The sequence below is a fragment of the Dasypus novemcinctus genome, chromosome 2 (genome assembly GCF_030445035.2).
Source record: "Dasypus novemcinctus isolate mDasNov1 chromosome 2, mDasNov1.1.hap2, whole genome shotgun sequence".
NCBI classification, from domain to species: domain Eukaryota; kingdom Metazoa; phylum Chordata; class Mammalia; order Cingulata; family Dasypodidae; genus Dasypus; species Dasypus novemcinctus.
Window position 1 is genome coordinate 99,056,017 of NC_080674.1, and position 20,711 is coordinate 99,076,727.

Below are 20,711 nucleotides of genomic sequence, written 5' to 3' on the forward strand. Positions count from 1 at the left end.
TAATAATGAACAATCTGAGGAGGAAATTTTTTAAAAATCCATTTACAATAGCAACTGAAAAAATCAAATATCTAGTAATAAACATAACTAAGGATGTAAAGGACTCATACTCAGAAAACCGCATGCTGTTAAAGGAAATGAAAGACTAAATAAATGGAAGAATATTCCATGTTCATGGATTGGAAGATAAAATATCATTAAGGGATCCACCCTGCACAAATTGATTTACAGATTTAATGCAACCCCACTAAAAATTACAACAGCACTTTTTACTGAACTGGAAAAGCCAATTATGAAGTTTATTTGGAAGGGCAAGGGTTCCTGAGTAGCCAAAAACATATTGAAAATGAAAAATAACATTGGAGGAAGCATGCTACCTGACTTTAAAGCATACTACAAAGCCAAAGTGGCCAAAACTGCGTGGTATTGGCACAAGGATAGATATACTGACAAAAGAAATTGAATTGAGAGTTCTGATATAAATATACATATATATATATATGGCCAACTGATATTCGATAAGACCATCAAGCCCACTCAAATTGGGACAGAAAAGCCTCTTCAACAATTGGTGCTGGGATAACTGGATATCCATATCCAAAAGAATGAAAGAGGATCACCATCTCATGCCCTATACAACAATTAACTCAAGATGGATCAAAAGCCTAAATATAAGAGCCAAGACCATAAAGCTCCTAGAAGATAATGCAGAGTGGTATCTATGAGATCTGGTAATGGACATGGTTTTATAAACTTTATACCCAAAGTGAAAACAATGAAATAAAAAATAGATAAATGGGACTTCTTCAAAATTCAAAATAGTTTGTCAAGAAAATGAAAAGGCAGCCTCTAGAATGGGAGAAAATATGTGAGAACCACTTATTTGATAAGGGTCTAATATCTAGCATATATACAGAAATCCTACATATTAAAAAAAATACAACCTATTTAAAAGATGGCAAGAGATTTGAATAGATATTTTTCTAAAGAGAAAATACAAATAGCTAAAAAGCACATGAAAAGATGTTCAACCTCACTATCAAAATTATGAGATATCATCTTACATCTATTAGACTGGTTTCTATTTAAAAAAACAGAAAACTACAAGGGTTGGAGAGAATGTGGAGGAATGGGAACCCTCATCCACTGCTGGTGGAAATGTAGAATGGTGCAGCCATTGTGGAGGACTGTTTGGTGGTTTCAGGAAACTAACTACAGAATTGTCATATGACCAGCAATTTGACTACTAGGTATATACCCAGAAGAATTGAAAGCAGGGACACAATCATATATGCACATCAATGCTCATACAGCATTATTCACTATTGCTAAATTTGGAAGCAACCAAAGTGTACATCAACAGATGTATAAGCAAAATCTTGTATAATGGGATGTTACTTATCTATAAGAAGTAATGAAGTATTGACACATGACAACATGAATGAATTTTGAAACCCTTATGTTGAATGAAGTTAACTGATCACTAAAGGACAAATATTGCATGACCTCACTGATATGACCTAAGCATACTCAGCAGACTCACAGAAGTAGGGTCTAGAAGGTAGGTTACCAGGAAGCAGAAAGGGAGTAGAGGATGATTAGTGAATGTTCAATGGGTAGAACCTATAATAAGGCGGAAGGGATGGTTTTGGCAGTGGATGGGTGTGTCAGTGGTGCAGGGATATGAATGGGGTTGATGGTGTGAGGGTGAGCAGGGTTTGAGGGGGAAGTGGACTATCCATGAAACTGGGGGGAGCGAGGTCTGGAGGAAGGAACAGGTGAATTCTGGGGAGTTGGAGGTCTGTGGTTGAAAATACAGTTGTGGGAATATTCTTTTGGCAAATTTGGCAGGGGAGGGTGTCAGTGGTGGGGGGGTTGTGTGGAAAAGGGTGAACCTGGGACAAGCGTCTATGGAATATGAATGTGTTCATCTTGTCATAGGGTGTTTCTCAGTGGGTGGAGGCCCATACAATAAACAAGAAAATATTAAGCTCCCATCCTGGGGAGTCCTGCTGTATTCTCAAATGGAGGGGCAAGAATCTCTCAAGTACATAGGCAGTGCGTGTGTGTGTGTGTATGTGTGTCAAACCCTCAATATTAATGCATGTAACTAAGAGCTTTACTCTTGTAAAATTGAAACTTAGTGGTTTCCTTAGGTTCTGAGGGAAGGAAGAAGGAAGAAAATGTAGAACATAGGGCACTGAAATTATTCTGCATGATCTTGCAGTGATAGATACAGGCCATTATACATTTTGCCAAAGCCCATAAAAATTGTATGGTTCAAACTGTAAACCATAAAGCAAACTGTTGCCCATGGTTAGTAGCAATGCTTCAATATTTGTTCATCAATTGTAACAAATGTACCATACTCACATAAGATTTATTAATTGGGGAAAATGTGAGAGGGGTAGAGGGTGGGGTAAACAAAAATCCCTTATATTTTCAATGTAATGTTTCTATAATCTAAAACTTCTTTAAAAATGAAGTTATAAAAAGAGAAGACATGGGGGTAATATACAGAATAAATTGTAAATATACATAAAAAGATAACATCTTATGGTGATGAAAGGCACAATGTAAGAAATTATTTTTGGCTTTATTTTTTAAAGATTTATTTACTTCTTCCTCCTCCCCTCATTGTTTTGCACTTGCTCTCTGCTCTCTGTGTCTGTTCATTGTGTGCTCTCTGTGTCTGTTCATCTTCTTTTTAGGAGGTACTGGGATTTGAACCCAGGACCTCCCATGTGGGAGGAAGGCACTCAATCACTTGAGCCACCTCTGCTCCCTGCTTATTGTGTCTCTCATTGTGTCTTCTTGTTGCATTGTCTTGTTGCATCAGCTCACTGCACCAGCCCATCATGTCAGCTCACTCTATTGCTAATCTTCTTTAGGAGGCACCAGGAACCAAACCTGGGACCTCCCATGTGATAGGCAAGCACCCAACTTCTTGAGCCACATCTGCCTACCTGGCTTTGTTTCTAAGGAGACTTTAGATTACAGAAAAGTTACAACTATGGCAGGAGAGGATCACTGGTGCAGGGTGTCAGTGGTAGGAGATGTGTGGGTAAGGGTACACCTGGGCCATGTCTCCATGCAATATGAAGGTGTTCTGTGGTCACAGGGGTTTATCTCAGGGGTGGAGACCCAAACAATAACCAAAAAAATTTTAAATTCCCATGCTGGAGTCTTGCTACATTCTCTAATAAAGTGGTAAGAATTTCTAGAGGACATAGGCAGTGCCTAATAAAAGAAGATAGACTGACTTGCCAAGCCATTGATATTAATACTTGTACTTATATGAACCTTATTCTTGTAAACTTGAAACTTAGCCTAGTAATATCTGTTACCTAAGAGTTACCACCTGAAAAGCTCATTGTTACTCAAATGCAGCCTCTCTCTCTCCGCCAAACTCAGCATATAAACTCCCTACCTCCCCTCTGCCACTGCCGCCAGCATGGGACATGAATCCCAGGGATGAGCATCCCTATTAGTAAGGGATTATTACCGAGTGCCAACCAGCGATGTATCTGGAAAAAGACCTTGACCAAAAAGGGGAAATATTAAATACAAAAGAGTTTTTATGGATAAGAGACTTCAAAGTGATTCAGGAGGTCATTCCAGAGGTTATGCTTATGTACCTCTCAGGAGGATCTCACTAACTGCCACAGTAAACAAAGCCTCAAATGGGTGATCTTGAGGGCTCTAGAGACTTCCAGACACTATAGACAAGACACACAACCCCATGAAATCAGCACCCCATTGGTGAACCTTACCTTGGAATATATAATAGCCTATTTCCCCAAAGTAACACAATTAAGACTCATTTATAATTTCCCTACATGATTCTTCACCCCTTTTATTTGAATCTACAATTAGCACTATACCCATTAAATATATGTCCCAGAGATTTATCTCTTCACTCTGTTCACATGCCACTTGAGCCCTGAATCTCAGCAGACTTGTGGCCAACACCTAGTCTAGCCCTTTCCCATTTTATACAAACACAGACAGATATATGCATATACATATTTTTGCTATGTCTTTTACAAAAATTAGATAAAATGATCATTACTCTATAACTTTATTTTTTGGTCATAATAAAACCTTTTTTAGGCTAGAAGATAAAGATATACTTCACTGTTTTTGTGTGCTTCAGTTTAATCCACTGTAAAAATATTTTTAAAAATTGATTTATAGAATGCCAAGCAATTAAAAAAAAATCTGTTGAGGTATAATTCACCTACCACAAAATTCACGCTTTTAAAGTATAAGAGTCAGTGTTTCTTTTGTATACTCATGGAGTTGCACATCCATCACCACTATGTAATTTTAGAACATTTCATTACCCCCAAAGAAATCCCATACCCATTAGCAATCCTCCCCATGTCCTCCCTCCCTAGCCCCTGGTAGTAAATAAATAAATAATGACTTTCTGTTTGTAAGGATTTGCCTATCTTGGCCATTTAATATAAATGGAATAATACAATGTGTGAACTCTTGAGTCTTATGTGAACACCAGAAAATTATGTTCTTAAGTTAACCCATTCCTGTGCATAGAAGCCTACTATATATGGAGCCTTTTTGTTAGGTTCATTTAAGGGACCTTTTGATTAGATCACTTAAAAAGATTATTTTGTTTCATTTATTTCTTCCCACCTACTAGTTGTTTGTACTTGCTATCTGTTTGACTTCTGATTCTCTGAGGAGTCACTGGGAACTGAACCCAGGACCTCTGATGTGAGAGAGAGGCACCTAATTGCTTGAGTCACTTCCACTCCTTGCTTTGTTGCATCTCTCATGGTGTTTTTCTTCTTGTGCCTCTTGTTGCATCAGTTTGCCAAGCCTAGCTTTAATGTCAGCTTGCTGTCTTGCTGTTCCTCTTTAGGAGACACTGGAAACCTCTGCTCACCTCTTTGTTGTGCCTCTCATTATGTTTTCCTTCTTGTGTCTCTTGTTGCATCAGCTTGCTGTGCCTGCCCATCATGCCAGCTCACTGTCTACTTTAGGAGGCATAGGGAACTGAATCCAGACTCCAATCCTCCCATGTGGTAGGCTGGAGCTCAATTATTTGAGCCACATCTGCTTCCCTGATTAGGTCACTTTTGATTAAATCACTTCACTTAAAGGCCTTTGATTAGATTGCAAGACCCAGGGTGGGTCTTAATCCTTTCACTGGAGTCCTTTTAAATGGAGGAGACACAGAGAAAGACAGCTACCATTTTACCCTGCAGTGTGAGAGAAGATTCCAGGATTGCCTACAGCTGTGAAAAGACAGAAACGCGAGAAACTCCAAGAGGTTGAGAGAGAAGCTGAAGCCTGGAATCAGTGGAGCAACACAAAAAGAGGGAAGAGAGAGATGAACCATGTGCTTTATTGTCCACAGCTGAGCTTGGACAGAAAGTGAGCCTGGAGGGGAAGACTGGGACATTGGCAGGGATCAGTCTCCATTTTGTCTTGCCAGGTGGCAGGACTCCAGGATTGCCAACAGCTTACCTTGGTGAGACAGCGTCTTTGTTGTTGCCTTGATTTGGACATTTTCCCAGCTTTGGGACTATAAGATTTTCCCCATAATAAATTCCCATTATAGAAGCCAACCCATTTATGGTATTTTGCTTCCAGTAGCTTTAGCAAACTAAAACAATAACTTAAAATTTCCCCTGTTAACCACATTCAAAAATATATCTCAGTGCTATTAATTACATTCCCATTGCTATGATATGATACCACTATCCATTACCAAAACTTTACAATCAACTCAAATAGAAACTCTACACTTTAAGCCTTAACTCTCCATTTCCTACTTCTTCCTCAGCCCCTGGTATTCGATATTCTAGATTCTGACTTTACGAGTTTGCTCCTTGCTGTTTTAATTACAGTAGATTTTTCATACATTTTAAAATTGGGATGTGTGAATTCTCCAATGTCGTTCTTCTTTTTCAAGATGGCTTTAGCTATTTGGGGCCCCTTACCCTTCCATATAAATTGATAATTAGCTTTTCCATTTCTGCAAAGAAGTCTGTGGGCATTTTTAAAAAATTCCCCTCCACCCACCCCCCACCCCAGGCCCCAATCCTCCCCCTGCTCTCTGTGTTCATTTGCTGTGTGTTCTTCTGTGTCTGCTTGTATTCTCATTAGGCAGCTCCAGGAACCAATCCTGGGACCTTCCAGAGTGGGAGAGAAGTGATTACTCTCTTGTATCACCTCAGCTCACTGTTCTGCTACGTCTTCTTATTTTTTCTCCTCTGTGTCTCTTGTTGTGTTAACTTGCTGAGCCAGCTCTCCATGTCAGCTGGCACTCCTGCGCAGGATGGCTTTCCCACACTGGGCAGCATTCCCAGTGTGGAAGCGGGCCCTCCTGTGTGGGGCAGCATTCCAGCATGGGCCAGCTCGCTACGTGGGCCAGCTTGTCCTCATCAGGAGACCCTGGGCATTGAACCCTGGACCTCCTATATGGTAGTCAGAAGCTCAGTTGGTTGAGCCACATCTGTTACCCAAGGCTGTGGGAATTTTGACTGATATTGTCCTGAATCTATAAATCACTTTGGTAGGATTAACATCTTAATGATATTTAGCCTTCCAGTCAATGAACACAGAATGTCCTTCCATTTATGTAGGTCTTCTTTTATTTCGTTTAGCAAATAATACTTGTTTAGATTTATTCCTAGATACTTGACTCTTTTTTTAAAATATATTTTTAACTTATTTTTAGAAGATACTCAAACTACAACTTGATTCTTTTATTTGCTATTGTAAATGGAATTTTTTCTTAATTTTTCCTTCATATTGTTCATTACCACTGTATGGAAAGAATACAAATTTATGGGTGTTGATCCTGTACCCTGCCAATTTGTTGAATTTTTAAAATTATGCATTAGCTTTCGTTATGGATTTCTCAGGGTTTTCTGTACATGGATTCATGTCATCTGCATATAGGGAAAGTTTTACCTCTTTCTTTCCAATTTGATGTCTTTTATTCTTTTTCTTACCTAAATTGCACTGACTGGTACTTCCAATGCAATGTTGAATAATAGTGATAACAGCAAACACCCTTGTCTTGTTACTGACCTTAGATGTAAAGATTTCAGTCTTTCACCATTAAATAGGATGCTAGCTGAGGGTTTTTCATATATGTTCATTGCCATATTTAAAAGTTTCCTTCTATTCGTTCTTGTTTTTGTCAAGACACAGTGCTGTATTTTCTCAAATGCCTTTTCTGCCTCAATTGAGATAATCATGTGGTTTCTTTTTCTTCATTTTGTTAATGTAGTGTATTATAGTAACTGATTTTCTTATGTTGAACCACCTTTGCATATCTAGAATAAATCCTAGTTCATCATGGTGTATAATTCTTTTAGTAGGCTGTTGGATTTGGTTTATTAGTATTTTATCGAGGCCTTTGCATCTATATTCCTGAGATAATGGTCTGTACTTTTCTTGTATGTTTATCTGAGTTTGGTGTTAGGGTGTTGTTGGCATATTCCCCCCTCCTCAATTTTTTTTGAAGAGTTTGAGCAGTATTGGTATTAATTCTTCTTAGAAGGTTTGGTGAAATTCATCTGTGCAGCTATTTGGTCTTGGCCTTTCCTTTGTTGGGAGGTTTTTGAGTGCTGAGTCAATCTCTTTACTAGTTATTGATATTTTAAGATCTTTTATTTCAACTTCCTTTTTTTTTCATAGGGGAGAGTATGAATGCAGTCCCTACTACCACAAATTATGCAGTTGAGTTTCCTGCATTCGGGAAAAATCACAGGGGTCAGCACATCCGGAGTGCAATGGATAAGCCTTGCCCTGGGAAAACCACCTTTGTAATCATGGTTTCTCCCCTGTCAGCTAAGTATTTTTATTTCTTCTTGAGTCAGTGTAGTAGTTTGTGTGTTTTGGGAATTTATCCATTTCATCGAGGTTATCTAATTTGTTGGTTTAGTTGTTCATATTATCCTCATATAATCCTTTTTATTTCATTAAGGTAGGCACTAATGTCCCTCTTTCCTTACTGTGTTAGTTGTTTGAATCATCTCTCTTTTTCTTTTTCATTAGCTAAATGTTTCGTCGGTTTTATTGATCTTTCAAATAAACAAATTTTGGTTTTGTTGATTCTATTTTTTTTTTAATTCTCCATTTCATTTATCTCCATTCTAATTGTTGTTATTGCCTTCCCTCTTTTCATTTTGGATTTAGTTTGGTCTTCTTTTCTTAGATCCTACAGTTGTGATGGTAGATCTCTGATTTGAGAACTTTCTGCTTTTTAGCATAAGCACTTAGAGCAATAAATTAAATTTCCCTCTCAGCACTGCCTTTGCTGAATCTCATAAGTTTTAATATTTTCATTTCCATTTGCCTCAATATGTTTCCTAATTTCCCTTATAATTTCTTCTTTGATCCATTGGTTGCTTAATTTCCACATATCTGTGAATTTTCTATTTCTCCATCTGTTATTGATTTTTAGCTTCATTCTATTGTGGTCAGAGAAAATAAATGGTATGATTTCAATATTTTTAAAATTTATTGCAACTTGTTTTGACCTAACATATGGTCTATCCTGAAGAATGATCTATTTGCACTAGAGAAGAATGAGTATTCTGCTGCTGTTGCGTGAATTGTTCTCTATATGTCTGTTAGGTCTAGTTGGTTTAGAGTTTAATTCAATCTTCTATTTCCTTATTAATATTCTTTCTAGATATTCTATCCATTATTGAATGTGGTATATCCTAGTATTAATGTAGAACTATCTATATCTCCCTTCAAATCTGTCACCACTTCCTTTATATATTTTGGGGATTTGTCAGTTGGTACATATATATTTAAAATTATTACATCTTCTTGTTGAATGTACCCTTTAGCAATACATAGTGACATTATTTTTCCCTTGTAACAGTTTTTACTTCAAGTTTACATAAAAAATGTAAAGGATCCCTATATGCTCTACTCCCTTCCCACATTAACATCTTTCATTAGTGTGGTACACTTGTTACAATTGATGAACGCATATTGAAGCAAATTTCAATGTATTTTAAAAATTTTCCTTGACAGTTCCTCTTTGGCTCTGGATAATTTATAATGTGTTGTTTAGTTTCCAAGTATTTACAAATTTTCCTGTCTTTCTGTTACTGATTTCTAGTTTGCTTCCATTGTGGTCGTAGAACACACTCTGTATGATTTCAATTCTTTTAAATGACTTGAGGTTTGTTTTTTGCCTTGAATATGACCATCTTGGTATATATTCCCTGGATGCTTGAAAAGAATGTGAATTTTGCTGTTGTTGGGTGTAGTGTTCTTTTAAAAAGGTTAATTGATCTTGTTGAGTTTTCTATATCCTTGTTGCTTTTCTGTCTAGTTGTTCCATCAGTTTTTGGCAGAGTGGTGTTGATGTCTCCAACTGTTAATTGTAGGTTTGTCTGCTTCCCCTTTCAGTTCCACATAAAATATCATATATTTTACAGTTCCACTGTGTGGTGCATACACATCCAAGACCACCATGTCCTCCTAGTGGGTTGGCCCTTGTATCACTATGTAATATCATTCTCTGTCCCTGGTAAGTTTCTTTGCTCTGAAGTCTAATCTAGATGATATATATATATTTTTAAAGATTTATTTATTTTATTTCTCCCACCCCCCCACGCCCCAGTTGTCTGTTCTCTATGTCTCTTTGGTGCGTGTTCTTCTTTGTCCGCTTCTGTTGTTGTCAGCAGCTCAGGAATCTGTGTTTCTTTTTGTTACTTCATCTTGTTGTGTCAGCTCTCCGTGTGGGTGGCGCCATTTTGAGGTGGGCTGCACTTTCTTTCACGCTGGGCTGCTCTCCTTATGGGGTGCACTCCTTGCACGTGGGGCTCCCCTACATGGGGGACACCCCTGCGTGGCGCGGCACTCCTTGCGCACATCAGCACTGCACGTGGGCCAGCTCCACACGGGTCAAGGAGGCCCGGGGTTTGAACCGCGGACGTCCCATGTGGTAGACAGACTCCCTAACCACTGGGCCAAGTCTGCTTCCAGTCTATATGATATTAATATAACCACTCCTGCCTTCCTCTGATTAAAGATTGCATAATATATCTTTTTCTATCCTTTCACTCTGCATAATATTGTTATATTTAACTTGGATTTCTTATAGACAGCATATAATTAGCTCTTGTTTTTTAACTTATTCTGCCAATCTCTGACTTTTAATTAGTGTATGCTGATAACATTTATTTACCTAATTTACTTTCTTAAAATTAAATAATTAAGTAATACCTACACAGTGTATAAAATTTTAGGATATTGGAGGGGACTTTGCAAGTTAATCTCCTGAAATGCTTTTTCCCAGTCTTCCTGTCCCCTCCACAGAGGCAACAATGGTTTCCAGTTTTCTGTCATCTTACAGAGCTAGTCTATACACATGCAAATATTTATATGGTTATACATCTTTTTTATAAAAGAAAACAAAGTAAGAACAAAGAACAAAGTATATGCTTTTTTACCCCTAGCTTTACACATATTCAGCAGCATATCTTGGAGCTCTTTCTATGTTAGTACATACAGAGAATGCTAGCAAAATTTTAAAAATACTTTTCCAGCTTCAAAAATCTTAGAGACCCGTCTAAGTGCACTCTCTTATCCAACAGGATTAAATCTGAAATCAGTAAGAGTTGAAAACATTTAAGGAGCAAAATGGAGAATGCAACTTATAATGAAATATATAAACTGCTAAATGTATAGAGTATGAATAAGAAATAATTCAGAAGAAACATGATATAAATTTACTATTTATAAGTCATAAATTTCAAGGATGTCATGAGATTATTTAGCAACCACTGTGTATATGGCTAAAAACAATGGAATGAGAACAAGAAAAGAGAAGGCAATGTTTTAAATAAAAATGTAGCTCCTGGGAATTTTGTCAAATCCTTTATACTACTGCCTTCTGTAGTTTGTCTGAGCTGCTATGACAAACACCACACAATGGGTTGACTTTAACAAATAAGTATCTATTGTCTCATTGTTTCAGAGACTAGAAATCCAAAATCAAGACATTAGCAAGGCCCTGCTTTCTCCGTGTAGTCGGTAGCAGTTGGTGTTATCTTGATGCAATCCTTGGGTTCCTTGGCTTGCATCTCTGACTCCCATCATAGGGTGATCTCTCTCCTTGTCTCTGCTCTCCTGGTTTATGCTGACTTCTTGCTTCTACATCTTCTTTTTCTTCTGGTTTCTGGTTTTTACTGACTGACTGCATCCAAATTTTCCCTATTTATAAAGCCTTCTGGTCATATGGATTAAAACTCACTCTGATTCAATTTGGCCACACTTAAATAGGATCTTCAAAGACCCTATTATTCACAAATGAGTCCACACCTTAACTGATAATAGTGTCTTCAGAGGTCCTGGCTACAACTGTGTTCAAATCCACAGAAATGCACATTAAGATTCAAAAATATCTTTTATGGTATACCTGATAAAATCCCCAACAGCCATTATTTTATATACACACGCACACACACAAAATACACAAATGGGGTAAATCCCAATATCCCATGAAATGAAACTAAATTCTGGATCTCAGAATTTTCTTTGTCCTTTATTAGTTGCAAAATAAACATATTTCTGAGGAGGAAGCAATTTGTCTATTCAACAAATACATATTAGGTACTTAGTGTATTCCAGACACGGTCCTAGTCAGTGGGGATACAGCAATAAACAAGACAAATAATTTCTCTGAAATCTTAGCACTCACATTCTAGGGTAGAGAGTAAACAAAACAGGATTATGTGTTACAGAGACACTGACAGATTGTTTTAGATTTGATGTTAGGAGGTGATGTTAAACTAAGAAGCTCAGGGAACTATATTCTACAATCCAAGAAAAGGTCTGCTTAGTTTATTCTAGTATTCTCTGTCCTACTCTGACCTCTTTCTGACCAGATCCTTAAAGCCACAGCAAAGTCCCACATTCTTGGTAGAGCCTTCTGGAATATTCCTGCCAGGAAAAAGACAGTGCAACTGATGTAACAGCCATTGTAAGTAGTGGAGCAGAGAGTGATCTATTTGTCCTAGAGCAAAGGGACTAGAGAGGAGAATACACCACAGCAGAACAGCCAGATGAGGAACTTTAGCTAAATATACCATCTCAAGAATATCGCCAAAAGTTACAGTCAAAATTAAATCTCTGCTCATAGTGAAATATCATATAGCAAGCGTTCTCAAACGTTTTGCTCTCAAGACCATTTTATGTCCTTAAAAATTATTGAGGGCCCCAAAGAATTCTTGATTGCGTGGGTTGTAACTATAGATAATTCACTAAATATTAAGTTAAAACAGAGAAAATTTAAAAATATTTGTCTATTAATTTCCTTTAAATTACAATTCTAAACCCATTGTATGTTAACATGAATAACATATTTTCATTAAAAATTACTCTACTTTCCAAAATAAAAAAAATACAGGGAGAATAGAGGCATTATTTCACATTTCTGCAATCTCCTTAATGTCTGGCTTACAAGAAAATGTGGATTTTTCATCTATGCTTCCCCCATTTAATTTAATCTGTTGTGATATTTTATTTAAAGTATGTGAAGAAAATCCAGCCTCACACACATATTTAGTTGGAAAATGGAGAAGTATGTTCATTGTCTTTTTTTTAGATAAATATGAATATCCTTCTTTGATACTACACCAAAATTTTACAAGTAAGTTTCTTAAAGGTTAGTTATAATGTGAATTCTGAAGTCATATCAATGAACTTTTCATACTCTGCTACATTAAAATCCATTCATCTAGCTTATACTTTGAATGGATCTTTTGCCCATGATCAATTTTATAGCATTCTGCATTTGTTAATTGGAATATATTGGTTCACTAAATTATGCAGATCCTCCAAATAATTCCTTATGTAATATTTTAAAAATCACATATATTACAATCACCACTGATCTCCACAAAGAAACTAAATATTGAGAAACTGACAGGTTTATTGTATGGCAGATACAAGTTTTCCAAAATTCTAATTTTTGTTTGAAAGCCCAAGTTTTATCATTGGCATCAAATACTGCCGTTTGGTTTCCATGAAGTGCCTCACTTCATTTATCTTTGAGAAAATATTTGCCAAATTCCCAGGTCTCAGTAACTGTAGTTTTCCTGCCAGTCATTCTTTCAATAAAAATGGTGTTCTATGACAAAGGTTTAGCTCAGTTTAGCTCACAACTCATAGTTGCACAAGTGCTTTTCCTTATGATTGCTTTTTGTACATTGTCCTTTATTATGCAATAGAAGTATTTTATACATACTTTATTTCATCCCACAGGTTCTTAAAAAGGCATGTACTCAAAAGTTGAGAGTTAATAAAATCAGTATTTTTTTTACTATTGTATCAAGCACATTCTTAAGTGAAATTGGCATTTTTGTTTTGTTTTATTGACTAGTAATGTATGATATTAAACAACAAAACAATGATAACTAGTACAGTTTGGTGCCACTGACTTGATCTGTGCTAAGGCATCAGCAATTTTACTCACTATTGCTTTTGTACCATCAGTACAAATGTCAACACAGTAAAAAAGACAAAATTATGTCTTATTATATTTATGGAAGTAGTTTGCCCTCTGATGTCTCCAAAAATGTCTCCAGAACTCAATGGATCTGTGAACCACACTTTTAAACCACTGCTGCGCAGCGATGAGAGTGAATGATCTACATCTACACACAACACTATCAATAAGTGTCAGAAATGTAATGCCGAGTAAAGGAAACCAGGCCCAAAATAATATATGGATTCATATGAAAATATAAAAACTATAAAAACAGGTGCATTAGTCAGCCAAAGGAGTGCTGATGCAAAGTATCAGAAATCTGTTGGTTTTTATAAAGGGTATTATATTATTATTATTTTGGGTAAAAACTTACAGTTACAAGGCCCTAAAAAGTCCAACTCAAGGTACTTTCTCACCAAAGCCTTTTGCCACATGTTGGTGCCCATCTCTCTAAGGTTCGGCCTCCCCCATCCTCTTAAGGCTTCATGAGCCCAGCCTCTTCCAATCTCAGTTACAGGCTACAGGACTCGTTTCTTTCTTAGCCTTCTCAGCTGCTCAAGGCTCTGTTCTCTTCAGCTGCGAACTATCAGGTGAATGGCTCAGCAATCCCTAGGGCTTTAGCTCTTTAAGCCTTTTCCTTTCTGTCACATGGCAGCCCCGAAATGACCAAGTTCTTTTCTCTTCCATGTCTTCTCCTTTGTTTCTTCTGTGTGTCTTCTTGAGCGAGTGTCTATAAGCCCACGAAGTGGGCACCCTGAGTCATGCCCTATTGACATGGCCAAATCAGAGTCCTAATCTTGATTTGATCAAATAAATGTAAAACTTTTGAATTTAATACAATCAAAGGGTATCACATATCCGAGGAACAGGCCCGTTTACAAACACAATACCTTTTCTGGAATTCATAAATAATATCAAACTGCTACAATGGGTGTAACTTATCTGTGATGCTAGAAATTAGGATAGCAGTTATCATGACAGGTAGAGGTGCTGGAAGAAGGCACAAGGTCAAGTTCTGGAGTGCTGCTAATGTTCTCCTCTGGAGCTAGCTGTTGGTTTCCATGCATCTATTCAGATTGTAAAATTCATTAAGCTACATGTTTATAATATGTATACTTTTCTATATGTATATTTCAATAAAAAGCTAAAAACATAAAACAGTTTATTTTCTCATGATTTGCTTCTTACTCTAGTGAATCAAAGGTTCTGAGTGGTTGGGCATGAGTAATAAAAACCAAGAATAAGTGACTTTTTACTTTTAGTAAACACTGAAATATCAGTTCTTTAAAATACTTTCCCTGAGTTCAAATTTGAGTCTGTCATTTTTGAGATACTATGTGAGTTACGTTATTTGATAATTCATATGAACCTTTTTTTATTGCATTGCATTCTGTACTTGATCAATGAACAGTTTTAAACATTGACCATTTTCCCCTATTGAAACTTTTTTTCATCAGCAGAGACTAGGTTTAATTGACCATTATTCCATGGGTCTCCCCGACAAATTATGACCAGCATGTAGACATACTGGTCCAGTTGTCAGCAACTTCAAGCTTTTAGCGCTTGAGCCATCATGACATTAGAACACTCACTGTTCCCACCCTTAGGTCTAGAGGGAACAGAAAATGTGCACATGCAGGCTTTTTCCAACTCTGTCTCTGCAGTGCCAAGTCACTCGCTCACTCAACTACAGTGTGGCAGGTAGTTTAAAGAAAGAAATCCAGTGAGGTCTTCTAAGAGGTGCTGGAGTAAATACACTTTTCCTATGTATCATTTGGCAGGTCCTTGTCTCTAAATGGTTGACAACAACCAAGGAGTCATGAGAGCCTCTGGCATGGAGGGAGGCCAAGCCAGTGCAGGCTGGAGGTGGGGACACTGTCTCTGCCACCACCCTGATGGAAGGGTGCACCAGGGGTGAAGGGCCGTGTCCTTAATGAATATAGTTCTCAGTTCCTGGTTTGCAGAGTGTCCACTGGTGACCTCAATGCACATCTTCACTGTCCTCCTGTTACCTGTTCCGTGCTCTCCCAAAGAAAAGCTCATACTCCCACACTTTATAGTAAATACATTGAAGCTGGCAAGACAGAGCCAGAAACAAAAACAAGACCCCTGAGCAGTTCATCTATCCACCAAACCCTGAGCCCCATTAAAAATGCATGAACTGTCCCAATTCCTAAGAAACAAATGCACATAGAATGCTTTTTTAAAAAAAGAGAAAATGGCTTTGCATGGACTTATCTTCCCCAAAGCAGATATGTTACATATCCCTTTAAATACAAAGTCAGTCCCAGGTAAGGGAGGATGGACAGGTGCACATGGACAGCGTGGTGGACAACGAGGCATCCATGGCTCCCTGGGCACCTATAGCCTGGTGGTACTCCAGGAGACATGTCCTAACCCGGCAGTGGGGAGTGGCTGGGGGGAGGGCAGGGGTACTGGTTAAACTGCATCAAAGCTAAGCCTCGAGGAAGGGGGAGCAGAAGGAGCCCAGGTACAGCTGCCCATCGTGCTCGTGCACCTCACTGATGTACAGAGCCACCAGCCAGTTGGGGTCGTGCAGGCTCCAGGCCCCACTGCTGCTGAGTTCCAGCATGAGGCTGTATGGCGGCTTGAGCTTCATCACCGTGTCCTGACTGAAGAGTATAAAAATTATTCTTTTAATCCAGGGCCTCTCGGATAAGAAGTCCAACATAGAAAACCCAGGGTTGGAGCGAACCATCGACATGCTGACCGAGTAACCCCCAGAACTGCTGGGATGGGATGGATGTTGTCTGGAAATCCAGGCAGGTTCTCCACAAATATGTCTGCCCCTCCCTTCATCAGGCCGGACACGTGGAATCTCCTGATCCTGGCCATGGTTGTTTCTGCCACCAAGACAAAGTCCTCTGCAGGAGAGAGTTGGACTCCATTAGGGAACCACAGCTGGTCCAACAAAACCTTCACCTCCTTGGTCACAGTATCATACTCGAGCAGGCGGCCATCATCTGTTCCCTCCATAACCAAAAGCAGATAATCTCGTCTTTGCCATGCTGCTAGAATGTTTCCAGGGATTTACTTCAAGCAGTCCCTTGTAAGCACCAACCACAAAAAGTGTCCTGTTGGGCCCTGCCCGGATGCCCAAGGGTCTCCCACAAATAGGCTCATCATCTGGGATTTTGCATGGGCCTGTTCCAAATCAGGCTATCATCTCTACCTCACCATTTTCAAGTTTTACAACACGACCATCTGCGGTACCAGGAAAGAGCACATCCCCTATGTTGGCTATGAACTCTGATCCAATTAGTTGATTTTCAAACAGTCTTTCCGCCTGTCCCAACTTCGTATTTGGTTGCAGAACACCAAGCAAGAAAGGAGGTTCTTTGAAGCTGAAAGGCTGTGGGTCAATAGGGGAGTCCAAAAGCAGCATGGCAAAGAGCAAGGGCATGGTAAGAGAGACAGCAAGCATCAAGAAGGTCCCTCGGAAAACTCAGCCACTGAAGGAACAAAGACTATTTCAAGCAAGATAGCTGATGACATCTGCAAAGGTTCAGGCTTCCTGGGTTCCTGTGTTCCTGGGCTTGCTTTTCTCAAGGTTACTTCCTTCCTGGTTCTGGCTTCTCTTTCCTCTCGGAATTTTTTTAATGTAGTATATGTGGTTGTATGCAAGCCATTCATGGAGTTTTTGACTTTCGATGTAGTTTTATACTTTAAATGAATTATCGTGTCTGTAAAAAGATCAGAATAAAGCAGCAACCATATTTCATGCTTATGGTCTAGCAGAAGAGGCTGGCTGATGTGGAAATAATGTAATACAGCTATTTATACTATGGCATGATGAACTCTGTAACTAAAAATATTCTCTTGGAGAGGCAGAATTAGTACCAAAAAACATTTTAGGTATTTGGCCTTTGCTAAAATAATATTCACCTTTCCCACCTTCCCTACACATTAAAGTCTTCTCCCTCTTCCAAGCTTGGCTCAGACCCTGCCTCACTGTAGCAGTTTGATATGGTTATGAATTCCAAAAATAGATACTGGATTATGTTTGTAATCTGATCTGTACCTGGGAATGATTGAGTTATGATAAAAGTCATGGCAAAGAACAGAGTTGAGGGTTTCTGAAGCTGGAGTTTTGAAGTTGGAATTTGATGCTGAAGACTTCAGCTGGAGCCCCAGGAAGTCAGCACACAGAGGAAAGAGAAGCCAGCCCCAGGAAGAAAGGAACCTGGAACCCAGAGAAAAGCAAGCCCCAGGAATGTAGGAACTCAGGAAGCCTGAACCCTCACAGATATTGGCAGCCATCTTGCTCCAAATAGACCTTGGTGAGGGAAGTAACTTATGCTTTATGGCCTGGTATCTGTAAGCTCCTACCCCAAATAAATACCCTTTATAAAAACCAATCAATTTCTGGTATTTTGCATCAGCACCCCTTCGGCTGACTAATATACTCACTGAGAAGTCTTTCCTAACCTCTGGAGCCAGGGCTCACCTCTCGTCTTCTGAACTCAGCTCTCATTCCTACATTGCCTACTTTCCAGTTTATTTATTCATTCATTGATTCAATCTATATTTGTATATTGATCTAACTCCTGCATTGTGCTAGGTTTGGGATCCAAAGACAAATTGTTCAAGTCGATTGGGGAGAAAAACAGGTGTGTATAAAGGGTCTTTATCTGTGTGACTAAATAAAAGATCTTGAAGTGGAGAGATTATTCTGGATTATCTGAGTTGGCCCTAAATCTAATTTAAAAAAGCAGAAGTGCCCTTATAAGAGAGAGGCAAAGGGAGATGTGATACACACAGGAGAGGGTGATGTGAAGTTGGAGGCAGAGATAGAAGTGATGTGGTCACAGGTAAATGAACGCTAACAGCCACCAGAAGCTGGAAGAGGCAAGGAATGGATTCTCCACTGGATCCTCTAGAGAGAGCTTGCCAACACCTTGATTTCAGCCCAGTGAAACTGATGTTATATTTCTGGCCTCCAGAACTGTGGGGGAATAAATTTCTATTGTTTTAAGCTGCCAAGTTTGTGATAATTTGTTATAGCAACCACAGGAGACTACTATACCTTCTTAGGTGGCTCATGAGGGCATGACGCCTACCAGCAGTTCTCTTCCAGATTTAAGTAAATTGAAAAAGAGGCATTCCTTTCTTACACACAAGTTGCAGAACTCATTCAGAAATGGCCAACTTGGGTCACATGCCCACCCTGGAGTCAGTTGGTGTGTTTGGGGTAATGGCTGTTTTAATTGGAAAGATTGGGGTCATGTGCTCCATTATATTCAGGTGAAGCCCCACCCATCCACAGGGATGAGATTTAGCAAGGGTTAGTTTCCCAAAGGACATTTCCAACTGGTGAAGAAACAAGAATCTACCATAAAATCCTCATCAGTGTTCTTTTAAGTTGTGCGGCACCTTCTTCTCAGCCCTTGGTTCTCTGCCTTATAGATCACTCAAAATATTACACTATAGTTAATTTTATATTTATATGGTTTATCTTCCAGATTGTAAATTCCTGGAAGTTGGTGGCCATGATTTATTTTCATTTGGTGGCCAAATTGTATAATTTCTTTTTTTTTTTAATTTTTTATTTATTTTGTTTAATTAATTAATTTATTCACCCCCTTGCAGCTTACTTGCTTTCTGCTCTCTGTGTCCATTCACTGCACATTCTTCTGTGTCTGTTTGTCTCCCTTAGTTGCATCATCTTGCTGTGCCAGCTCTCTGCAGGTACAGGCCATCAGCTCTCCATGGGCTCAGGCCAGCCTGCCTTCACAAGGAGGCCCCAGGACACAAACCCAGGGCTCCCGTATGGTAGACGGGAGCCCAATCGATTAAGCCACAGCCACTTCCCTAGTAATTTCTTGTTGCTATTGAATTTAATATTATATTAATGAATAACAGTAATTTATACAATATAGTGTTATAGTGCTAAGTATCTTACTATAATAGCAAAATTAGTCAAGAATACATCTAGGATACATTCAGGTTCAAAAAGTGCAAATAACCACAGTAATATTTTGTCTATTACATATTCAACTTCACACAATACACATTTTCTTTTCTCTCTTCCTCTTCCACCCAATTACCTTCTCATTTTCTCAGCATACCCCAAGTTTTACTTGATTTCTGAGCAATAACAGCAATGCTGTCATGTATCTTCATAGTACCTACTGCTGTTTCTGACCTCTTAATATGTGTGTTAGAAGTGCCTCAGGAAACAGAACTTTCATTTACAAGATTTCTGAGGCAATTGCATCTCTGCAATCTAGCATTTAAATGTTAACAATCTGTCCTCAATGATAAAGAGAAGGATGTTAGAAATGCTTTTCTTCTCCTTAGGTATGTGAACTTATCTAAACTGTTGACTGATAAGGAATGTATTTTTATAAAGGATGCCTCAGAACAGAAAAACCATCCAACACCAGATGAATCACAAACGACTAAGAAAGAATTAAAAAATCAATACTGACCAGTGGAGAAAATGAAAAATCATGTTTCACATCTGTTTGGATTCTTTTCTCTGATCCATTGTAAAATGGAATGTAAAAGGTGAATTTTCAAGTAATCAATGTAAATAATATCACAGTTCTATTTTTTAAACAATTTTTTAAAAGAAAGTAAGAAAAGCTCACTTTTAACACAGCTGATCTTTAGTTTTTTTGCACTCTTTAATTTTAACCCAAATTTTAAAAAAAAGAAAAAAGATTTACAATTGGATGATAACTTGCTTTTCCAGAAATAATGCTTTTGGAACAGATAAAAGAAAGAAAACAAATTTCAAAATTAAGTACATATCACCATAATACTAAGGTATGATTTCAGTGTAATTTCCTGTTATCTGAGGTTATGTAATTGTTGAAATAGTTTGACAGATGTGTTTATTAGAGTGTGAAATGCCTAATACTGATTAGTAACTATGAGTGCTTTCTTTTTTCCTAGCTGAAGTAGAGTCAGAACTCCAATAAAATAACATACATAACTCTAGCAGAGGTGGTATGAAGAAAGGAAAAATGCTCCCCTTAAAAAGGGAGTGATAACTGCCTAGGAACTGCGGGAATCTTGGGAGAAAAGTGAGAAATGAAAGCAGTCACCTGCCTTACATGCTGAAGGCATAGTGGCAACTCTTCTAGCTTTGATCTTTTGTCAGACTCTTAGCTTACAATTACATCCATAAATATGAGATGATATTAAAATTATTCCACTTAGGAATATGAATGCAGAGGCAATTGTA

General features: G+C 38.2%; 1 non-coding gene and 1 pseudogene across 1 annotated transcript; both read right to left on the minus strand.

The window, feature by feature from the left end:
* Positions 1-7,675: 7,675 nt before the first annotated feature.
* Positions 7,676-7,838, minus strand: LOC111767113 (U1 spliceosomal RNA). The gene has a single exon (XR_002799006.2). It is a non-coding gene; the product is annotated as a U1 spliceosomal RNA (small nuclear RNA).
* Positions 7,839-15,953: 8,115 nt separating this feature from the next.
* Positions 15,954-20,711, minus strand: part of LOC101444211 (adipocyte plasma membrane-associated protein pseudogene) — a 94,654-nt pseudogene continuing 89,896 nt past the window's right edge.